Below are 22,189 nucleotides of genomic sequence, written 5' to 3'. Positions count from 1 at the left end.
TTAGATTGGTGGCTGCATATAATTTCAGAAGGTCGCTTTTTACTTGGCTCATGACATTGTTGTCTCAGGCACCTGTATAGGAGGTTATGGGAACAGTGCAGGAGATCTCTTAGTGCAGTGGTCTCCAACCTTTTTACACCCACCATCACTTTTTAAATGTCAGGGCAAGCCAAGATCTACCCCCATCCCTTCCCCAAGACCCCACCCCTTCCTTGAGGCTCCGGCCTCTCCACTCCCCTCCTCTCCATCACTTGCTGTCCTCTGCCCTTACTCACTCTCACTGGATTGAGACAGGAAGTGTGGGCTCTGGGATTGGTATGAGGGATTTGGGCATGGGAAGGGTGACAGGTACAAGCTCTGAGAGGGCATTTGGATGTAGGATGATATGGAGAAGGGGATGCTGGCTATGGGAGGGAGCTGGGGAGTGTTGGGGTCAGGTGGAGAGTTGGGGTGCTGAGCAAGCTGCAGGCTTGTGGATGTGAGGGTACAGGAGTTTGGGTTGGGTATATGAGGGGCTCAGGGCAGGGAGGTTGGGAGCATGATGGGCTCAGAACACAGATTTGCAGTGTGTAGATGGTGCAGGAGTGTTGTGGTAGAAGACTGAAGATATGGGGGTATAGGAGTTTGGGGATGTTCCGGTGTATGATAGGCTCAGAGTTGGAGTCAGTGGGGGGGGAGGGGGTGCAAGAGTGTTATGATGCTGCAGCCAGATGGGGGGCTTGGCCCCAATTGTGGGCTTGTTGGCTAGGCTTCATTTTAAAATAAAATGTCAAACAGAAAATGTTTTTCATCATTGTATTTATTTATGAGAGGGGTGGGGAACCTGTTTTGGGTTGTGTCACTCATCCACAGAAAAATCAGTCAGGGATCACACACATGAGATGCAAAAACCCCCTCCCCCCCCAAAGCTCCCCAAGCCTCACTGATGTGGCCCTAACTAAGACATCTCACTCCCCTGGCACTGCAGCCCCATGGGGTGGGGGAAGGAGGGTAGGTAGGACTGAGGTTCAAGACCTCAGGCAAGATTAACTCTTCTGAGTTCCAGGGTTAGTAGAATTTCGTGGTCCCTCTACACTCTGAGGTGGGCCCAAAAATGAGGGATCCAGTGTGTAGGACAGGGCTTTCCAGTGAGTGGGATAGGGATGGGGGTGCAGAATCTGGGTGGAAAATAAGGTACAGGAGAAAGCTGGGAGTAGGTATCTGGCCAGGAGAGAGGGGGCAGGAGCAGGGTGCTGGTGGGTGTCTGGGCAGGGTGCAGTATGGGAGGTCTGGCCAGGGGACAGGGGCAGGGTGCTGGTGGGAATCTGACCAGGGGACAGGGTGCTGGTGGGGGTTTGGGCAGGAGCAGGGTGCTGGTAAAGGCTGGGGCAGGTGGGAGTCTGGCTAGGGGGCAGGGGGCAGAGTGCTGGTGGGGGGCCTGGGAAGGGGGCAGAATGCTCGTGAGGCCCTGAGGAAGGGGGCAGGGTGCTGGTGGGGCCCAGGGGAGAGGGAGGGGGCCGGGATAACTCGGCCTGTAATTGGGGGTCCTGCAGCTGCATGCCAGGTCCTACTTCTCAGGAAGCACATGCATTGCTCCTCCCACAGCTGGCTCGCTTCCTGAGAAGTCGGATCTGATGCACAGCCACGGGACTTCTCCTTCCCCTCCCCCCCCCATCTCCCACCTCAGGAAGGCAGGCAAGTAGCACAGGGAAGAAGTCCTGCAGCTGTGCGCCAGATCCAACTTCTCGGGAAGTACGCCAGCTATTTTGGGGAGGGGAGGGGAGGAGAGGGGCAGCGCATTCTTCCTGAGATGCTGAATTTAGCGTTCAGCCATGGGACTCCCTCCTCCTCCCTCCGCAGGAAGCTGGTTCTACCTCCATTTTCACAGGAGGTTGTAGCGCTATGCAGGCTCCTTCTTGCGGGTCTTGCCCCCGCAATTGACCCATCGATCGCAAGTGACAGGTTGATGATCAAGGTCTTAGTGCATCAGACACAATGAATGTAGCAATTAGCCAAACCCATTTTGTTTGTGTTTTGCTTTTGCAAAACTGGCAGCAGTTTGGCTTGGGATTTCCAGTCTATAGGGAAATGGAATGCTTTTCATTTCTCAAGTGTAAAGGGGGAAAATAATATTTAAACAATAGTCATAGTGGTATTTTGATGGTGAATTAATTAAAAATATTTGTAAAATGAATTAATGGTGAAAAGCATTACTGGCAGGATTGTAATACCCCATGCCAAGGGACTAAAGTAGTTTAAGACATGCACTTCTGGATGGGCTAGCTGCACTGCATGTCACAATGTTGTGGTGATGCATGATAAAGTAATCATTTCCAGGGGCTATACTTACAAAAATAATGTACACCCCCAAGCTATACCATCAAACGTTTTAATGATAGGTCTCTCTCTCATCATTCCCTGCCAACACCATAGAAAATGCCAATGCCATATATCCATGAACAGCATTAGAAAAAATGTGGCATGGCAAGAACGATTTTGGCAAGGAAACAAAAACAGATTCCAAAGTGTTGGAGGTCATTTAAACCAGAAAGGGGAAACAATGTTAAAAACGATATCTTGATAGTGCCATTTTAGGAAGATGTCTGGCTCTCAGAATCACACAGAGTACAGTAAAAACTGGATCTCTTCCAGTATATCCATGTGTTATTGGTGCAATAACTTAGAATCTCATAAATCTACCTAACAAATTAGAACAAAAGGAATCTCTCACTGGCTGAGTTCCAAGACAGTGTTGCACATTAACCTACTGTCAGTGGAAATAACCTGCTTCTCAAGACGGAGGTTAACATTGTGTTTCCTCAGGCTGCCTGCTTACAATGCGAATTAAGCTATTAAAATGCAGTTCAAATGAATGCAAATAGACAATGTCTGACATGAGAGAGGGAAATGAGGAAAGGAGCAATTTGTAAGGGATTTAAATAACTCTCCATTTGGAAATATTTCCATTTTGATGTGGCTTTGGTCACCCTCAATGACTCGATTCTATTATAACTGTATTTGTGAAGAGCCAACCTTTCTCTCCTTTGTAAAGATGTCCATGTTTAGTAAGTGGCTCCTTCCTGGCTTTTTTGTGCTCCTGACAGATGAGAGGAAAGATGTCTCCTCCCTACATCCCATCTTACACGTCCCTCCCAAAATCATGTTATCTTTTATCCCAGAAATTTTTTTTAAACTTCATGCCATTTACAATGTCTGTTCTAATTTATTTTAGAGGCAGATGTTTAAGGGCAATGGAAGCAGTTTAAACATTCGCGATGGGCTGTCTCCTGATTCATGACCCCAGCCTGAAATTATTTTTAGACAACTTTTGAAGATGACATGTTGCTTTTCATTCCCTGAGTATGCAGTACTTTGCAATAAGCCTTTGAGTAGAAGAGAGTCCCTAAAAGAATTCATAAATCCTTAAGGAAAATGCTTCTGGTTTATCTTAAAATCATTTCAAAGCATTAATTATGGAAATTACAAGAAGTACGAAGGACATTAGGTTTTGGTAACCAATAGAAGCATATTTTGGACCATTAAAAGGCAACTTGATTCCCTGATGTTTAATTCTACTTGATTTCCCGATGTTCCATGATGATATCCAGTAGATTTCTGGAAAATGTTCTAGTGTAAATGCACACAATTCATATGCTACAGCCTCCTGACAACAAAAAAAATCTGTCAAGTTAACACTTTTATGAAAACTTATGTTTATGTAGAAAACATATCCAGCTTAGGGAAAGGTTTCTGCCTTTATTTATTGTGTGCACCTTCCCATTTATTTCCCCATGCAGGAGTGAATTTTCTCCATAAAAACAATCATTGTTTTCTGCAAATATAATTCCACTTCTGTCTAGAACAGTGGTTCTCAATCTATTTACTCTTGTGGGCCATGTATACATCTCTCTATAGGTTATGTGGGCCACATCCACACAATATATATACTACCTTTATACATGAGCCTAAGGATGTCACATGGAGCATAGCTGTGTGTGGATTGAGCTGCAAGGGGTCCATGGCCATGGTCTGAGAACCATTGGGCTAGGTTGAATGCTATTTGCTCTGTCTTAGTAGGAGCAGGAGTAAGGCAGCCTTTTTCTCCACATGCACAAAGGTATTTAAAAATTTGTTGAGATCTATATTCATGAGAGAAATTAAAAAATATTTTCTCTGCCACTTTTTAAACCAAGTACAGTAAACTTCCGATAATCCGGCACCTTTGGGACCCAGGGGGTGCCGGATTATCAGATATGCCGGACTATCGGAAGGGGGGGCTATGAGGGGTCTGGGGTGGGGGTGGGGGTGCCACCCCAGACCCCTCATAGCCCCCCCTTCCGATAGTCCGGCTCTGCCCCAGGCATCCCTGATTCAGCCGCTGCTGAATCAGAGACACCTGGGGCAGAGCAGCTGGAGTGCTACCGGGTTGGTCGGGGTAACGCCGACCCTTGGCGCGGCGAGACCAACCAGGCAGCACCCCAGCTGCTCTTGGGGACGCCTGGGGCAGAGCAGCTGGGGTGCTGCTGGGTTGGTCCCTCAGCGCCGCTCCTTGGCGCTACTGGATCAACCCAGCAGCACCCCAGCTGCTCTGCTCCCGGCGTCCCCAAGTCAGCCGCTGGTGAAATTGACCAGCGGCTGACTCAAGGAACCCCGGAGCAGAGCAGCTCTGCCTCGGGCTTCCTGGAATCAGCCACTGGTCAATTTCAGCAGCGGCTGAATCAGGACACCTGGGGTGCTGCTGGGTTGGTCCTGTAGCCCCCAGGGGCAGCACTAGGGGACCTAACCAGCAGCGCCCCAGCTGCTCTGCCTCCGGCTTCCCCGATTCAGCCGCTGGTCAGTTTTAGCAGCGGCTGAATAGGGGAAGCTGGGGGCAGAGCAGCTCCAATGGTCCGGCTGTGGAGCACTTCCGGGTTCCTGATGGTGCCGGACCATCAGGGTGCCGGACTGTCAGATGCCGGACCAATGGACTTTTACTGTAGATACCTATGTGCTATACAGAAAATGTGAAGAAAAAGAATACTTTATCAAATGAGGACATAGATACACATATGGATATATAGAGGATATAGATACAGCAGGATCCTATCACTCCTTTGTAACTGGAATAGTACCTTATCGTCTGTAGTTCTATTGAAATTGATAGGGTTTCCTACACAGTAAAATACTGTTCAAAGTGAGTAAAAGTAGTAGATTCTGGCCATAATTGTTCTGATCCCTACTACGAAGGCCAAGATAAACTTTTTAAATTGCTGTAAAATAATTAGGGGAAACTTCTTATTTTCCTTAGAGAATTATAGCTGGATAATTGGCTGTGCTCTGGACCATGCATCTGCTATTTTACCAGTTTTGAAAGTCTGATATATTATGATGAACAGTGACTAGAGATGGCTGACATTTTTTCTATTTGATATGGAAGGGGAAAAAAGAGGAAAAATTCCCTTTTAGGGGCTATCAACTGTAAGGACTTCTGCTATTATTGTTTTGTTCATGATTATATTGGGAGGCCTCACTCAGCTATCTATCCTATCCTATTCATCACCAGAGTATTGGATCACCTTCACATGTTACTTATTGAACAGAGACAATGTGTTCGGCAAGGTCCAAATATATATGTAGATATGGTCCCTGCCTTAAAGAGTTTATGATCTAGACCAGTAGTTCTCAACTACTGTATCCTTTTCTGATTTATCTTGTGTACCCCCAAATTTTACCTCACTTATAAAAAATACAAGTAAGTAGTTTTTATCTGACTTTGTAATCATCACCTTCAGAAAATCACTGTCTATTACTGCTTGTGAATGTGCTGCAAACGACAAGATTAACATCAGGAATAAGGACATTAGTACAATTGTTATTTACATAGTTCCACAGATGACTACAGTGTTAAAAGGCTTTGGTTTGCAGGAGAAAAGGGAAGACTACCAAGCAAAGAGCAGCACGCACAAAAAGATGAATATAAGAACAAAAGAAGGATGAAACTGGGTAATCTAGGAGGGTATGTCTACACTACAAAGTTAGTTCGAACTAACAGACGTTAGTTCGAACTAACTTTCATAGGCACTACACTAGCGCTCCATTAGTTCGAATTTAATTCGAACTAACGGAGCGCTTAGTTCGAACTAGGTAATCCTCATTCCACGAGGATTAAGCCTAGTTCGAACTAGCTAGTTCAAATTAAGGGGTGTGTAGCCCCTTAATTCAAACTAGTGGGAGGCTAGCCCTCCCCAGGTTTCCCTGGTGGCCACTCTGGCCAACACCAGGGAAACTCGTCTGCCCCCCTCCTGGCCCCGGATCCCTTAAAGGGGCACGGGCTGGCTACGGTGCCCGTGCCAGGTGCAAGCCTGCCAGCACCCAGCCAGCAGACCCTGCACCTGGCACAGATCGAGCAACCCACCCGATGCCCCTCAGCCCTCTCCCTCTTCCTGGCACCAGGCTGGCGGCTCCCGGGAGCTTGCCCGGGACCGCAAGAGGCGGGCACCCGCCTGGGCTAGTGAGGACATCATGAACCTCGTCCACGATGTCCGCACTAGGCACAGGAAAGTGGCCGGCTAGGGCAGGAGAGCTGCCAGCCTGGCCACCCAGGAGCAGGTGTGCAAGAGAATCAAGGGGGTCCACTGAGACCCCCGACCCTGAGCTTACAATGGCTGTACTGGGTCAGACCAAAGGTCCATCTAGCCCAGTAGCCTGTCTGCTGACAGCGGCCAACCCTAGGGACCCTGGAGGGGATGGACCGAAGACAGTGACCAAGCCATTTGTCTCGTGCCATCCCTCTCCAGCCTTCCACAAACCTTGGGCAGGGACACCACTCCTACCCCCTGGCTAATAGCACTCCATGGACCCAACCTCCATGACTTGATCTCACGTCCCTTTAAACTCTGTTCCAGTTCTAGCCTTCATAGCCTCCTGCAGCAAGGAGTTCCACAGGTTGACTCTTTGCTTTGTGAAGAACAACTTTCTGTTACTAGTTTGAAGCCTGCTACCCATTCCTTTCCTTTGGTGTCCTCTAATCCTTCTTTATGGGAACTAATGAAGAACTTTTCTGTATGCACCCTCTCCACCCAACTCCTGCTTTTAGAGACCTCTATCCAATCCCCCCTCTGTCTCCTCTTTTCTAAGCTGAAAAGTCCCAGTCTCTTTAGCCTCTCTTCATATGGGACCTGTAACCAACCCCTGATCATTTTAGTTGCCCTCCCCTCTCCCACCTCCTTTTCCCAGTCTCCCCCAGTTTTGTTCAATAAAGACAGATTCCATTTTTTAACACAATTGTCCTTTATTTTGTACATCAAGAAGAGGGGCTAGGGAAGGGTAAGTGGAAGGAGGTGAGGGAGGAATGGGGTACAAGCCCCCGATGGGGAGGACTGGGCTGGCTGTGTGGGCTTCTGGGGTTGAAGCTCTCCTGCAGCCCCCCAATTGCCCCCTCTCCCCAGATGGCAGCCTGCGGCAAGTGCAGCCGGTCTGATGGCCGAGTGTTGTGATGTGCCCAGTGTGGGTACTCCGGGCAATCCAAGCCAGGACTGCTTTGCAAGCGGGGCACCCCTGAGAACTGTCTGTCCGGGGTGGGGGTCGGGACCTTTTAAGCACAGCCCTCGGCTAGCCTGAGACAGCATCTCCACGCTCTAAGTCCTCCTCTGATGCCCTGCCGGCACTGCTTCCGGCCATCCTTAACCCCGCTTCAGGGTCCACTTAATGTGGACGCGCTAGTTTGAATTAGCAAAATGCTAATTCGAACTAGTTTTTTAGTCTGGATCCGTTAGTTCGAATTAGCTTAGTTCGAATTAACTAATTCGAACTAAGTTAGTTCGAATTAACATTGTAGTGTAGACGTACCCGGAGGGAGGCTTGATGGAAGAAAAGGAGTGTGTAGCAAGAAATGTGAGCAGAGATATACATGAGCAGATCTGCCTGGCCTTGGAATGAAAGGATCAGAAGTTTGTGTGAAAAATCCAAGGAAGCTGCTAGAAGGGAAGAGTGACGTGGTCAGATAGGCAGAAGGGGATGATATCTCATTGGACTGGAGGGGGTTGTATTAATTGAATGAGAGAGAACTAAGGCATCACCACAGGTCTTAGAAATGGTGGTAGAATGAAGAGGGAGAGTTAATAGTTGAAGATATCAGTGCAGAAGAGACAAAATAGGGATAACATATCAGAGGGGGAAAAGTCGAATGAAGGCAGAACCCAGAGAGCTTGCCTAGAGAGCATGATAGGAGGAGGAGGAGGAGACACTGAAGGAGCAATCGGAGACCCAAGAAATACAAAGGCCTGAGGAGGATGACGGAGAGATCAGCTGGGTGTGAAAGCATTAGTCAGATCAGAAAGAATAAGAACAGAGAAGTGGTCTTTTGATTGGGGCTGGAATGAAATTATTGGTGACCTTGGTAAGAGCAGTTTCATTGTACAGACGAAGGCAGAAACTGTAATGCAGAGAATCCAAGCGGCAAGGAGATGGAGGCAAAGGGGCAGAGGGAGAGAGGGCAGTAATTAGAAAAGGCAAATTGGGGTCAACGGCAGTTCCTTGCTTTTTTCTGTAAACTCTAAGCTAAAACATTTCCCTATTTACAGAGTGTGAGGGATTGGGTTCCTCTATTCTGTGAATTGCATTCAGTGTCCGTTTCTCCTTCTGTCACTCCTTTGGACTGTGTGGAAAGCTTCTTGTACTTTACTTTGTTTTCATCACTGCATTTTCTCAGTAGAGCTTAAAAAGCAAACAATATGGTGACCTTGGGTCGCAGTGTACAAAACTGGGGGCAGAATTGGAGCCTCCTACCTGGGACAAAAATATGTGCCATAAATATAAATGCTCTGTAACTAGTATGGGCCAGATTTTCAAAATAGATCATCTTCCAATTTTAGCCACACACACAACTGTCCTAAGCTTCTTGGTAAATGCAATTCATATTGTAACATCACTTATGTGATCTCTATAGAGTTCTTCCCAACCTCTCCCACCCGTCCTTGCTCAATAAGCCAGATTTTCACAACTGCTCCATTTAGGTATCAAAATAAGAACCTAGGTTTTGAAAGAGTTCTGCATGTTGGGTGCTGAGCTCTTTCAAAGAATACAGTCTTATAAGTTGGACATTTGACTGAAATGTAAACAAATATGAAACATATCCTTTGCTCATAGATTTTATAAGGAAAGTAATAATTAGGGACCAATGGTAGGCTCTGAAGGGTATCACAGTTAGAACTGCAAAAAATTGAATATTTTGTTTGCTGACTACACCAAACAATTAAAAAAATCCTAAATTGCTTCTGGTCAATCCAAAAATGCTTCCCTCCCTATTTTTTTCAGCAAATTGAAAAAAGTTAGGAATATTTTGTTTCAGGTCAAACAAAATATATCATTTGACCAAGACACAAAGCTTCATTTATTTCTTGGGTATGTTATTTATTTGAAGTAAAATTCAAAATGAAAAGCATTTAAAATAAAAAGTGATTAAATTAAACATTCTGGCTTCATCTACACTGCAAAGTTTTTGCGCAAAAACCTGTGGAGCATCCACACCTCAAATTTGCTTTTGCACAAGTAACTCGACAGGAAAACAGGAGAACAGAGGGCTTTTTCCAGTGTATGTAAACCTCCTTTTATGAGACATAACTCCTATTAGCGCTACAGCTGTTGTGCAAAAAGGCATGTGTGGGAGCTCCGTAGAGGTTTATTGCGCAAATAGAGCCTATCCGAAAAAGCACAGGTGCTCTGATGGCCATTCTGTTAATGGCCATCAGAGCTTTATTGTGCAAGAATGTCCATGCAGTGTGGATGCTCTCTTGCGCAAAAGCGCATTACAAAAATGATGCACTTTGAGGTGTGGACATGCTTTTGCGCAAGAAGTTTTTGCGCAAGAGAGCATCCACACTGCATGGACATTCTTGCTCAAGAAAGCTCTGATTGCCATTAGCTCTTCTGCAAAAGACTTCTTGCGCAAAAACCCTATAGTGTAGACGTAGCCTCAGACTTTTTTTCAGAATTATTTGTTGTGGTTGTTTGACAAAACCAGTTCAGTAAATTCACCACAAATTTATGAATGTTTTATAGTTGATCTAAATCTGCATTTTTTTCAGCCAAAAAAACTCCCATTTTTCCCAAAACATTTCACCCAGCTGTCATCACAATAACATCTCAAAGACTATATCTAGACTGCAGGCTTCTTTTAGAAGAAGTTTTCCTAGAAGAGATCTTAAGAAGAAATTTCTGAAAAAGAGCATCCATAGTGCCAAAGTGCATCAAAAAAATCTGCTTTTTCAAAAGATAGCGTCCATTCACTGTGGACGCTATCTCTCATTTAAGCTGTGATTACCATGAACAGAGTGGCTACCAGGGCACCTGTGCTTTTTCCTCTTTCCTCTTATTTTGAAAGAACTTCCTCTTCTACACATACATTTTTCCAAAAGAGCTCTTTAGGAAAAAGGTTTCTTCCTCGTAGAAAGAGGTTTGCCAATGTTGGGAAAACCCCTCTGTTCTTTTCATAAGTGAAGTTTTTTTGGAAAAAAAATCTTGTTTTTCTGAAAAAAAATCTGTAGTGTAGACATAGCCAAATACATTAATAATATAGAAACAGTAAAGACGAAGATATGTTGGCCGTATAATGACAAAGTAACAAAAGGACAGATTTGATGCTCAGATGTACTTAATATATCAAGGACACTGTACTTTTGTCACTGGATTTCTCATCTGTGGTGTCCCACAAGGGCAGGGGTGGGCAATAATTTCCGATAGTGGAGCCACTCAAAAATTTTGGTAAATGGTCAAGAGTCTCCTTTTTCTATGGAGAGGGTTTGGGGTGTGGGACAGAGATTGGGTGCAAAAGGGAATTTAAAGTAAGGGACTGGAGTGCAGGAGAGGATGTGGGGTCTGAGAAGGAGTATGGGTGAAGGAGGGGGTTGTGAGCTGGGACAGGGGATTAAGGTGCAGACTCTGGCAGGGGCATCAGGGCCATCACAAAACACTTCACTGTCCACACAATTTTCTCCCCCGGGGAAGAGGATGAGGGAAAGATCAAACCATGTGACAGATGTTAGTCATGTTGCTCAATGTGCAGCTGGAGGATGCACAGAAACTACAGTAAGAAAGCAGTATTAGAACTATGTAGAATTAAATTATTACATTAATAGCATCATGTTCTAGACAGAGGGATATAAAATTACTCATTGTATTATTTGTATGTGCACAAGATGCTGTGGTTGTTTTTCCTTTTGCTGTTAATGTCAAGAGAAATTGGATTTTATAAACAATTAAACATATTTATTTGCAGTAAAATCTCTCTTAAGTAGCAATTACTCATTTTATTGAGTTACATGAAGCCGTTTATATTTGGTTATTTATGTTATGTACAGTATATGGATAGAATTGCACTGACTCATATTTTTCTAACTTGCAGCATATTTTTGTGCAAGGATATATTTCAGTTTCTGTTGCTGTGTCAGACTAATGCTGCTTGTTGCTATAGCAATGGAAATGTTTGAGTCTGCTTTGTCACCTTTGCCCTGCCCTTTAAAAAAAAAAAACCATACATTTTCACTGCAGAGGCCTGGAAAACAGACATAGGGTTTCCTTTGGGAGCTCACCCCCTTCCTTTATTTATATATTACAGCAACTTGGCAAATTTATGTCATCTTCATTTAGACTCGTAATAAAATGTAACATGATCTCCTAACATATGAGTAGTGTTTTGCCCTCCCATTCTAGTGAAAAATAGAAAGAAATGCTTAAAGTTTGCTGGGTTCTTCAGTTTTTCACCAGATGAGGTCTTAGTATGTCATATGGGCTGTGTCTAGACTGGCCAGTTTTTCTGGAAAATCAGCCGCTTTTCCGGAAAAACTTGCCAGCTGTCTACACTGGCCGCTTGAATTTCCGCAAAAGCACTGACACTCTCATGTAAGAAATCAGTGCTTCTTGCGGAAATACTATGTTGCTCCCATTTGGGCAAAAGTCCTTTTGCGCAAAACTTTTGTGCAAAAGCGCCAGTGTTGACAGCTCAGATTTGTTTTCCGCAAAAAAGCCCCGATCGCGAAAATGGCGATCGGGGCTTTTTTGCGGAAAAGTGTGTTTAGATTGGCACGGACGCTTTTCCGCAAAAAGTGCTTTTGCAGAAAAGCATCCATACCAATCTAGACGCTCTGTTCCAAAAATGCTTTTAACGGGAAACTTTTCCATTAAAAGCATTTCTGGAAAATCATGCCAGTCTAGACGTAGCCATGGAGTGTGGGGTTTACCAATAGAGGCAGCCAGGATGCTACATGTGTGAAGTAGCAACAGTGAGAACCAAACCAATGTAAGCCATTGATAAAGGTGTGTGATGGTACCAACCCCAACTGCTAAAAAAAAAAAATGCCTGTCCTAATCCCTACCCGACTGTTGGTTAGACTTTACCTGGACCCAGTCATACATCATGGGTCAGGATTTCAAAAAGTCTCATGGCAATTAGCAGCAGTATCTCTAGACTCCAGCACCTCTTGTTACTTGGATAACACTGTTCAAACAAAGAGAGAAATGGCCTGTGCATGTGACCAGAAGCCAGGAACTACAAAGTTCTGGTTCTTCTGGGCACTGTCTGGTTATGTGGTCTTGAACAGGTTATTTCACTTTTGTGATCTATTTTTCCCATCTGTAATAAAGAGATTATACTTACCATGCCTACCTGGCAGGATGTTCATGAGGTTTAGCTATTTAATGACTGAACAAGAATAATGCTATATAACTATTAACAATATTAATTTAAATATAACTCTCCTTGTTATCGTTTTAAGGGTTATTTAGCACTGAGAATTGTAAGTTCATTTTCTGAACTGTGAAGGCTTCGTAAAATAATTACTTACCATCAGGAAACATGTCTTGCTCTGTTCTTCATGAGAGTAGGATAATGTCCATGTTATGCTATCAGTGTAGATAACAATCACTGGATGTTGCTAACACAAGACACCCTTGGGGGTTGCAGACTACAGATGGATACATGCATGTGTTTAATAGTTCTTTCTTTTCTTCCTTCAAATTCCTGCCAGAGGGTATGTCTACACTAGCCACCCTAATGTAGGCATTCAAACTTGCAAATGAAGCCCGAGATTTAAATATCCCCGGCTTCATTTGCATGTTCCCGGGCGCCACTATTTTTAAATGCCCCATAGTTCGAACAACCTGCCCGTGGCTACATGCGGCACGGGCTAGGTAGTTCGAACTAAAGCTCCTCATTTGAACTACTGTTACTCCTCCTGCATTGCATTGCGCCTCTGTGGTTCCTGGCCACAGCCTCTTAAAGGTACAGGCTCCTAGACAGGCCTTGCTGTCCAGCAGCTAGCCAGAACACCCGTGCCAGCCGTAACAGCCATGTCCCAGCCTCAACGCCCCCCTGGCCCTTCTAGGGACAGAGATGAGGACCCACCCAGGGGCACCAAAAGGCAGGCACCAGCCTGGTCACGGCCGGAAATCCAAAACCTCCTGTAGCACTGGTCCCAGGAAGAAGCCCTGCAGACACGCCACAGGAGTGCAGACATTTATGAGTGCCTGGTCCAAGGACCGGCCACCAAAGGGCATCACAGAACAAGTCAGGGTCAAGGTAAAGGAGCTGCGGCAGGGATATGCCAGGGCCCGGGACCAGAGCTCCCGCTCTGGGGCAGTCCCTGAGACCTGCCCTTACTACCAGGAGTTGGAGCAGATCCTGGGCAGTGGGGAAGCCCAGACTCCACTGCGTGTGATGGAGTCCAGGTTACCCCACCACATCGTGGACCAACCCCTGAGGGAGGAAGACCAGGCAGGAGAGGCGGGAGAGCTGCACCAGGAGGAGGAAGAGGAGGCAGCAGCAGGGACCCTTTCCCAGGAGCTGGTCCTCCAGACCCCAGAGGCCTCCCAGGCATCTGTGGACAGCGGAGAGGGAACATCAGGTGAGTGCTTTGGGGGCAATAGCAGAGCTCCTGCATCCCAGAGGAGGGTGTCCTCAGTGCAGTCCAGATCCATATGGGGCAGGAGATTCATGACAGAGTCATGCAGATGCAGCAGAAGCTGCAGTATGGCAGCGTGGGGCCATCGCCTGCCCAGGGGCAGCTCAGGCTCAATGGCCAAATAAAAGGTGAAAAGCAGAAAAAAGCCCCAGAAAATAAACTGCTGTGGCGTCCGAGGAAGCAGGGCAACCAAAGCAAAAACTGCAGCAGCTTTGCTTTCCCTCTGGGAAGTAGGCAAGCCAGAAGCAGGAGCAGAGCAATGGCTGTCCAGGGGGATCCCTTTAAAAACGCATCTCTACAAAGGGCAGGCAGCAGAACCTGGAAATAAAGGCTGCCCCCATGCCCTGCCAGAAGCACTTCCAGGTACCTTCTTTTTTCGACAGTGCATCTGGCAGTCTGGACGCTCTTTTTCAAAAAAGCGGATAGATTTTTCGATCCGCATAATGTAATCTAGACGCTCTTTTTCGACAGAGGCTGATACTGTCCACAAAGCGTCTGTCGACCGAGAGATGCAGTCTAGATGTAGCCACAGGGGCCAGTCTGCCACATCTGTATCAGTCTGATCTTCATATGCCGAAAGTATCTTTCAAAGCAACAGAGAAAGAGTTCCACTACTTTACTAAAACCATGGAAGAAGTCAAAGACCTTCCAGTGCAGCAACATGTCTAAACATAGAACAGCATTATTGCAACATTACTGCTATTGAGTTTTACAGAAGGTACAACATATTAACCACAGGACATTTTAAATACCCCATATGCTAAACTTGCATGTTTATTTAAACTTAGAGGTAAAGTTAATTTCACCGGTTGATAGAATCCTGATTAGAAAAAGGAAGGAAGGTTGCAGTCCAGCCTCTGTCTAAACCACTAATCAGGTTTTCACCAGCTTTTTTCCCTTTAGGACAGTGGTTCTCAAAGTGTGGTCAGTGGACCACTAGTGATCTGCAACCATCTTGCAGGTAGGTTGTGGCCTCGGGACTGCCCCCTCCTGCCATCCCCTGCAGCAGGGAGTCTGAGCTGGTGCTCCAGTCCTTCCCTCTCCCGCTCCCCAGCCTCTGCCCTCACCCCAGAGGATGGAGCTCAAGCACTGGCTTCCCACTGCACAGGGAGTGGAGGTCAAGACTCATAGGCTGGATCTGGATTGCAGGACAAGGAAGCAGCTCAGTGCACTGTCACTCTCCCTCCCCACAGCTGGGGGAACACAGCACAGGAAACCACTTGCCTGGAGGCTTTCCCCAAATCACAGCTAATGGGAGCAGCAGGAGGCAGTGCATGGGAGTGGCAGGAGGCACAGAGCCAGGTAAGTACCCCCTTATGTCAAGACCTCGCACTCCTATCACCCTCCGATATCCCCCTCCAGCTGACTCTCCACACTCCCACCACGCTCCTGCACCCTCCCTCCTTCCCAAATCCCTCACCCTCAGCCCACTCCTACACCCTACTTCCTGGCAAGACCCCCAGCCCCCAAGCTGTCCTGCACCCATTTTGTCATCATGAGTGGTTGGCTGGCGATCAGCAGAAACGTCTTTATTCAGCAGGTTGGTCTGCAAGCCAAAAGGTTTGAGAACCACTGCTCTAGGAGCTATATTGTCCTCTTCTGGATTGACAGACATAAATCATTAGAAAGTTCCATGTGTTTCTGGTACAGTCTGTATTTTAAAAAACCTGCACGAGATCAGAAATGATGAAGGAAGATTCTTTAGAGGGGATTCCGAAGTAAGCAGAAAATTGGACCTGCCAGAAAACAAAACAATAATGCACCAATCTATACAATATTTTACATTGCTTTATACCCTACACATCACCAAATACCAGAATGTGTTTTATCTTGTCTGTCATGTCTGGATAAGTGAAAGGTTCATAAATATTGGGGATTATTAACTCAGTGATAGCACTTTGTTTGACACAACTACACCCACATTTTTAAATTGACACCACATTTTTAAAAAAATCCGCGGAGCCATTTTTACTGAGTGTTGTTGGAGCTAACATCTAAAATTACGGACATTGGGGCTCTCTTTTAGCTTGTTTACATTGATAATGTACAGAGATTTGTCAATGCTCCTTTGATCTGTATGACTAATCTGTGATCCCTGTTCTTTCTGTTTTTCAATCACAACAACAAGAGGGCAAAATATTTAAATATAGAAAAATGTGATTGTAAAAAACACAGAAATTGTTCTGGATCGGAGGTATCATTGGGAGCACTTCTGAGCTTTCTTTCTGAAGTCAGATTTTAAGCTGAGGAGTGTCCCCTTAAGAAAAGCATCTTCAAAGAAAAAACATGCCCAGTAAAGCTGAATCTCAGAATTACCGTGCTTATAAAACTTGGAATGTATCCGATGGTGAATGGAAGCTGCTAAGACTTACTTCTTCAGTGGCAAGTGGTCTTTTTCTAAACTCCTAGGGAATGCTAGGGCTGCTCAAGAGCTGTGTAGATTGCTTCACTAATTGGAATTCTAAGTGGTTAAAAATCTATCTCCTTAAAGGATTAACTGTACTAACCTTATTTGCCTGAATCAATTATTAATTCCATAAAAATTAGACGAAAAGGTCAACAATATTATTTTGACTAATTTGCTATCTTTTATCTGAAAAGTTTCCTTCTCCTCCCCCTTATACTCTTTCTTAGGATTTATTAATTGGGGCACTGAGCACAGCAATAACATGTTATGCAATATTTTCTCCTAAAGATTAGAGTGTAATGTTTTCTTTGTGCTGTGTTTTTTGTTTTTGTTTTGGGGGTAGAGGGTCCCTTGTCCAAAGATGACCTCTTGATTGTTCATCCCAAATACTTTTCAGAAAGCTCCTACTGAATAAATGAGGTTTCCTACACCGGAAGAAAATACTATGTTTTCTTTTCCTTTTTTAAAATTTTGAATGGATGAAAATAGATGGCAATCAACAAACCTGTGGCTAGAGGAAAAATCCTTTTAACTCGCATTTTATTTCAGCTACATTCAGGACAAAGAAACACATTGCACCATGTGCATGAATAGATGCTTTATTATTCAAAACAAGCTTCAAAGAGCATTATGTCCCCTATAGAAAATATGCAATCAGTGTTTAATTCAATGGTAGGATGAAAATTTAAATTCCCATAAGGGAAAGGCTGTTAATGCCATTTAAATTGGTTGTAAATTACAGTTAATACACTTGAGACCCGAATACAGATTAGCAGAGTGTTGCTTTATGAAACCAGTCCTACTTTAAACTTATTGTCTATTAAACTATGGGCAACGTGCACTTGTTTACACCTATATTTTATTACCTGTCTTTATATGTATGCAGGAAACTACATTTCACCTTTAAAATTTGGAATGTGGCTCCAGCTTAATGAGTTTCATTATTTGGAAAGGTCTTTGTATTGCAGCCATGCTAGCACTCTTATTTGTCTGCTATAGTGCTTGATGTTTATGCAGCATTTGAACTGCACAAAAATATTAGCCTAGAGGCATCCGCTTTTTCCTTCTTTATTAGTAATTGGCATAAGATTCTAGTTGCTTTCATTAGTTCACTAGTTACAAGTATTTGGGTTGAAAGATATTTTTCAGAGATCTGTAACTGGCAATGCCTTTGTTGATTTAGGTACATTGGTTGATGAGCAATAATTTATCATGTTATAGACTTCTGTAAGGGTAGCCCACTTTAGTAATCCATGATCTGCTGACTGCAGCAGGATATCCACCCCAGACAAAGCAGAGTAGGTTGTTAGGATAATTAATCCTGATGGGCTACACCTTAGAAAGAGGTAGAGCTTGAAGGACTGACTGAAAACAGAGCCCAGCAGGGAAGGAACAGGCACAGCTGCGTTAGACTGGCAAGGTTTTGTGCAAAATCTTGCTGCCTGTCTACACTGGCCGCGAGTATTTGCGCAAGAACACTGACTTTGTACTGTACAAAATCAGTGGTACTTGCGCAAATACTCTGACGCTCCCACTCAGGGATAAGCCCTCTTGTGCAAGATAAGTATTCTTGCGCAAGAGGGCCAGTGTAGACAGCCAAGTTGATTTCTGCAAAAATGGCCGTCGGAGCTTTCTTGCGCAAGAGAGCATCTACACTGGCATGGATGCTTTTGAGCAAAAGCAAATCTTTTGCGCAAAGGCACATGCCAGTGTATACGCGCTCTTGCACAAATACTTTTAATGGAAAAACTTTTCCGTTAAAAGTATTTGCACAAAATCATGCCAGACTAGACACAGCCGCAGAGCTTGGACAAACCCAGGAAGCTCGCAACAGAATGGTGCTGCAGTGGGGGAATCTGTAGCTATTCTATAAACAACAGAGAGGGAAAGAAAGGAAATGAGGTGGTGTAGGAAAAGGCAAAGGAGAAAGATGGCAAGATTTTAAGGGGCACAGAGCTTGACTGCTGAATAGAGAGTGTCTAAGCTGGAACCATGGGCAGCCCACTTTGGGGAAGCAAGTCCACTGGCCCTGCCCCTTCCACCGAAGACTCTGTCCTTGCCACAGCCCAGAAACCTCCCCCATAAAAGAAAATGTCCTGAGCGCCCCCAGAGACCAGAGGAGCCCCAGCCTGCCTTCCCCAGTCACACTGGGCCAAGCCGCTGCTGACACCCTCACACACACCGATTCATCACTACCCTCAGTGCCAGCTGCTCCCCTGGCCCCTGAGCACTGAATCAGCCTCAGTGATGGGCTGAGCTGCAGCCTCCCTGAGCACCAGTGCCCCTAGTGCTACCAATCGGGCCTGGTCATCCCCAGCATGCCTAGAGTTAGGTTGGGCCAAGATAGCATCCTCCTCAAGCACCAGCTCCTCTGGCCCTGAAGGCCCCCCCCCCCCACACACACACACGGAGTCGCTGGCCCCAGCAGCAGTCCACTGACTCTCCACATCACTCTTCACTCCCCTGCCCCCAGGAGGAGGGATGCAGTGAGCTGTGGGGACCGTCAGAGGTAGAGGAGGCTGTGGGGATCTCAGGGAAGGGGGGGCACTGCAGCCCATTTGTCCGGCAGTGGGTTGACAATGCTTTCCCTGGTCTTATTACACCTGCCATCCCTGGCTGGAACTCTGAGTAGAGGTGTGGACCTCTGTTCCCCTGCCAGCCACTTAGGCAGTAGCAGCATTGGGGTAGTGAAGGGAAGACTGACATCTTGGAAAAAGAGTAATTCCCAGAAAGGGAAAACACACTGATCTGACCAGAGGCCCAAGCCACACAGATAGTTACGGTGCTGAGAGAGATGAGCAGCAGAAAGGTCAGGAGTAGTGTGGTCAGGAGGAGATGCCACCCAGCAGTGAGAAGGCTCCATGAGAGTGATGCTAAGATCTATTTCCCTCTTCAAATAATTCTGGGCACAAAACAAGGCATTTAACTGCAATATTCAGAGTAAGAGACAATACTCCTGTTACTGTGTCTTTCCAAGCCACCCTGCTCCATCTTGTGAAATGCCTTTACCAGCATTGTTCTAGATTTATATAATTGGTTGCATATTTATCCTGAACTGACTGTAGAGGGAAATGTCTCATCCCTCTTATTTGTCTCTGTCATGGCCCCCACATGCCATATGAAAATTGGCTTATGAATATGAATACACATAACTCGAAGACTCTTTATGCAAAATGCATCAAGTAACATATTAATTGTAAAGTTACAATCTGCTGAATCTGCATAACCTATTTTTGTGCATATCTCATTCTTGTATGCAAAGTTTAAAATATGAAGTGTGAATCTGGTTTTAATTATGAATGTGCTAATGAGGGCCATTAAGGATAGTTTAGGAACATGATAGCTCAGTATTCAAACCAATGATCTGCGAATAGTCTTATTAGTCCTGTAAGCCCAAATAGTGGTTGGTCCCAGAAAGACATTTGACCATGCCACCTGGAATCCAGCTTGTATGTGGTACATTTCCATGAGGATGGGGAGTGCTAAACAAAGGGTTCCCACCCTGGGGGAAAGACTATTCAATGAATGGAACGCTATCAGTCTTTGTCTTCAACTGGCCTTTGAAACTGCCTTGCTCACCCTAAGAGGATACACATGAAGAAGCTGGGCAACAAAGAGCTCTGAAAAAAAACTGTAGACCCTCCCAGGTCAGAGTAAAGATCAGTTCTGACTTAAAGCTTTTTATCTGAAATAAGAACAACTGTTTAGGGTAAGAATTTCCATGTAACAAGTTTCTTAGTAAATTAGAGCTAGCAGGCATCTTTTGTTTATTTAATAACTTACTTTGGGGATCAGAGTTTGAGTGCAGGCTTACCTCAGGCACCTCCCAAGTCAGTGGCTCAGCAAGGCTAAGGCAGCCTCCCTCCTGTCCCATCTCTGATGAAAGTGGCGGGCAGATCTGACTCCTGGGGGAGAGCAGAGGGCCCAGAAGGCTTCACATGCTGTTCTTGCCCACAGGCATTGCCCCTGCAGCTCCCATTGGTTGCAATTCCTGGCCAATGGGGGTGTGGAGCTGGAGCTTGGAGCAGGGGCAGCACCTGGAGCCCCGTGCTCTTCCACCATAGGAACCTGCTGCCTGTTTCAGGTACATAGCGCAGAGCCAAAACAATAGGGACTAGCCTGTTTTAGCACTGCTGACCAGACTTTTAATGATCTGGTCAGTGGGACTGACTGGAGCTGCTAGAGTCCCTTTTCAGCCAGGCGTTCTACTTGAAAATCAGCTGCCTGAGAATCCTATTACATGCCAGCTCACTCTTCCCACCAATTAGGTGCTGTAGCCAATCAGGCAGCCTACTACAGGCCATCTGTGCTTGTTCAGTTGCTTGACTCTGCTCCAGGTCATGCTTCTTCACACATCCTTCCTCTATGAATTTGCAGAAGTCATTTAAACTCAGTGGCCCTGATTTCCCTCTGCCTTGCACCTTCTGTAACCTCTGACACCAGTGCAAGGTAGGTGTGAAATGTTACCAGATCTGAATGTCAGCTTTTCCTGCACCATCCATGTTGCCCTCTTGAGACCTAATAATGCTCTCGTTGAGGATCCAGAGCATAGGAAGAGCAAGGCATAGGCAAGCCCTGGAATTTAGTTGCCCAATTCCCTTAATCTCTTTTTCATTGTGACTTCAAGCTGGGATAGTCATTGTTAAGAAGAAGGCTAACGTTAATGTTCACTCCAGCTTCCAGTTCATCTGAAGAAGTGGGTTTTGCCCATGAAAGCTCTGCTGTTAGTGCTTCAGGTGCCACAGGACTACTCGTTTTTAAAGTTACAGACAAACATGGTTACCCCTCTGAGACTTGTTAACGTCCTAGTTAGTTAAGCAGACCCAACCCTGTTTGTTCTGATTTCATTCTCCACACTGTGACCCTAAGTTAACGTTTGCCTGTTGCAAGCAGTCAAAATCAACATAGGGAGAATTCTTTTCAAGCACATCTAAGGATTTACCAAACAAATTATTTGGATCCTGTAAGGGACCAAGTGTTTCCAATTTCCATAGCAGGAGGGACTCAGTGCTTTGTAAAATCAGGTCCCAGGTGCTCAGCATCTTACAGATTTGGCCTAGTTAAATACTATAATTTAACTATTTTATTTAATTAAAGTTGCATGGTACCTGGTCTAATAGGCAGGCACTCCAATGCCATGTCAAAGTGAAATTGATTAGAAAAGTGACAGGAATGAATCCTACTATTCTCCCTCTGTCTTCCACTGGGAAGCCCCTACCCCTTTCATCTCTTTTGATCAGCATTTTGGAAACTTAATTAGAATAATTCCCCTCTTTGTGCTCTCAGCTGCAGATTCCAATCTGCAGCTTCATTTTTGACCAATAATTAAAATAAGTCTTAAAATTAAACTCAGCATAGGCCTTTGGCTTCCTCATTTCTGAGTGACACATTCCCTACCCTACCCCATCCTTTCAGCCTCAGTTCACATGAGCAGTTTATAGAGGATAAACCCAAACACTCCCATGGCTCTCCCTTAAGCTGAATGAATCAATTGTTTCAAAGACAGAGCAGAGCAGAGCACTCTGGGATGGTGTCAGAAACCCACAACACATCTGGCTGAAACAAATCTGATAAACTCACCAATGTGGAGCAAGGTTGGTCAGACAAGAGTCTAAAGCCAAAAATGGGACTAAACCCTCATTTTACACAGAGTCTGGCACCCTATCTAGCATCATTCAGAGTTCTGTAGCACTTACGGTTGTAAACAGTGAGACATTTCTTCAAGATCCTGTAGGAAACTGAGATAAAATATCAACCAGTTAATTCCATGAGACTTTGGGCTATATTCATAAACACTTCACTGAATTGGTTAAGATACAATAAATTATTGCTTCAGAAGCTTCTTGGGTCACTCGCTTAGACAAATATG

At 45.2% G+C, this 22,189-nt stretch overlaps 1 long non-coding RNA gene across 1 annotated transcript; it reads right to left on the bottom strand.

Annotated features, from left to right (window-relative positions):
- Positions 1-15,427: 15,427 nt before the first annotated feature.
- Positions 15,428-20,538, bottom strand: LOC142827007 (uncharacterized). The gene is made up of 2 exons (XR_012901333.2): positions 20,135-20,538; positions 15,428-15,649 (listed from the first exon to the last, which is right to left on the bottom strand). It is a non-coding gene; the product is annotated as an uncharacterized LOC142827007 (long non-coding RNA).
- Between the last annotated feature and the right edge of the window lie 1,651 nt (positions 20,539-22,189).

Source organism: Pelodiscus sinensis, chromosome 1, assembly GCF_052426305.1.
Source record: "Pelodiscus sinensis isolate ZL-2025 chromosome 1, ASM5242630v1, whole genome shotgun sequence".
Taxonomy (NCBI): domain Eukaryota; kingdom Metazoa; phylum Chordata; order Testudines; family Trionychidae; genus Pelodiscus; species Pelodiscus sinensis.
Note: the sequence above shows the minus strand (reverse complement) of the source record. Positions and strands in the feature narration are given on the sequence as shown.